Source organism: Austrofundulus limnaeus, unplaced genomic scaffold (assembly GCF_001266775.1).
Source record: "Austrofundulus limnaeus strain Quisiro unplaced genomic scaffold, Austrofundulus_limnaeus-1.0 Scaffold56, whole genome shotgun sequence".
NCBI lineage: Eukaryota > Metazoa > Chordata > Actinopteri > Cyprinodontiformes > Rivulidae > Austrofundulus > Austrofundulus limnaeus.
This window is the reverse complement of record NW_013952458.1, coordinates 1,909,815-1,911,636: the sequence shown is the minus strand read 5'-3', so window position 1 is coordinate 1,911,636 and position 1,822 is coordinate 1,909,815.

The window sequence follows — 1,822 nt, the reverse complement described above, 5'->3', positions numbered from 1 at the left end:
TTTCACAGGTTACCTGGCTCCCTCTGCTGACACAGRCCAGGAAAACACAGCTAATTAAGACTAATTGCTGATATAAATTGAAAAAAAAAAAAAAAACGTTTGTTTGTTTTACCAGTATTTGGAGCACTTTGTTGGAAATGGCTCCAGATTTACTAACATACGGTGTTGATCTTCTTTCAGGCTCTGGCACAGCTCACATCCTCCAAGAAAACTTAATCTTCAAAACAAAAGCTAGTAAAGAGCCAAAGCATGTTCAAATTTAGGTCACGACTTCAAAGAATATGATAAAAGAACCAGTTAATCAAATTTCTTGGCATTTGGCATTGCTTTGAAATAATCAACATGAATTTATTTTATAATTAGTGCTTCAAATGGAACGTTATATATTCAAATGGCATCTGCTCAAGAAGTTGCAGATTCATCTGGCGCCATCTAGTGTCCGTTTTAGATAAGTGAGCAATGTAAAAAAATATGTGTTTGTCACCGTTTATAAAGAGTTTTAAAGATCTCAGTCACATGTTGCATGAATAAAGACAGATATCACATTTGATTTGGGTCTAGGCTTTCATGTTCTACAGATCTGAATGCCAATATCATTCAAAGTCAAATCTCATTCAAAATTGCAATGTTTTAAAGGAGACATATACTGCTTTTAAATCTTTTTTTTTTTTTACATAAATCAGTCCGTTGGGGTCTATATAAAGTGGAACTGCAATGCTTTGGTCTCCTTATTGTAACTCCTTAAGCCCCTCTTTCAACCTTTTTCTGAGCTGTGTCTCAGATCAACTCGTTTTGAGGCTGTCTCTTTAAATCCAAACAAGGGACTTCACAGCCCCTGACCCCTCCTCCAGCTTCCAGACTGGTCTGCTCTAGTTTGATAGGGGTTTACAACTACACTGCTCAAAAAATAAAGGGAACACTTAAACAACGCACGCTAACTCCCGATCTTAATCRATGAAATATTCRCATTGAGTACTTTGTTCTGTACAGAGTTGAATGTGCTTCACAAAAGTTTGATTTACTTGGACTTAGCGTGCGTTGTTTAAGTGTTCCCTTTATTTTTGAGCAGTAGTGTTCCCATTATTTTTTTGACCAGTATATATAGCGGCATAGATCTTTTTTTTTTAATTTCCAAATGAATTAAACAATGTCAACAAGGGAAGACTTGTCCATCCAGCCTTACATGTTGGAGCCAGAGTCTGACCCGGTGACAGAGGAAAATGAAGATGGTGAAATTGTAGTCGGTACAGACCGTATTTAGCAGTTCTGTTGCAAATAATTTCATGTAATAGTTCAGAAAATGGCAAAGAAAATAGAGAAAACTGTACTGGTTGAAAAATATGACCCAAACAGAATATAAAGATATCAATGCAGCAACAAGAGAAACTAAATCCACGTTTTCTGCACTCCTACAGACTTGAAGTRCACAACAAAATGTTYAAAATAAATGTCTGAATAAGAGGATTTTGCATGACGTGTCTCCTTTAACATTGACCAGCACAAAAGCGCTCCAATTAGGCCTTGATGTTCCACAGCTTCTCCGTTTCTTCTTCCAGCCTTTGATATTTCTCCAGCTTATTGAATTCCCTCATCCTGCAGTTGTTTTGAATTGTTACATTCACCACAAACAACCTTCTCCTGTGGTGTGAACCAACACAGTGTCCAAATGGTTCACTTTTCATTCATTAAAATGTGTACTTTGGTTTGCTTTACAACAATCTTTATGATAGATAGATAGATAGATAGATAGATAGATAGATAGATAGATAGATAGATAGATAGATAGATAGATAGATAGATAGATAGATAGATAGATAGATAG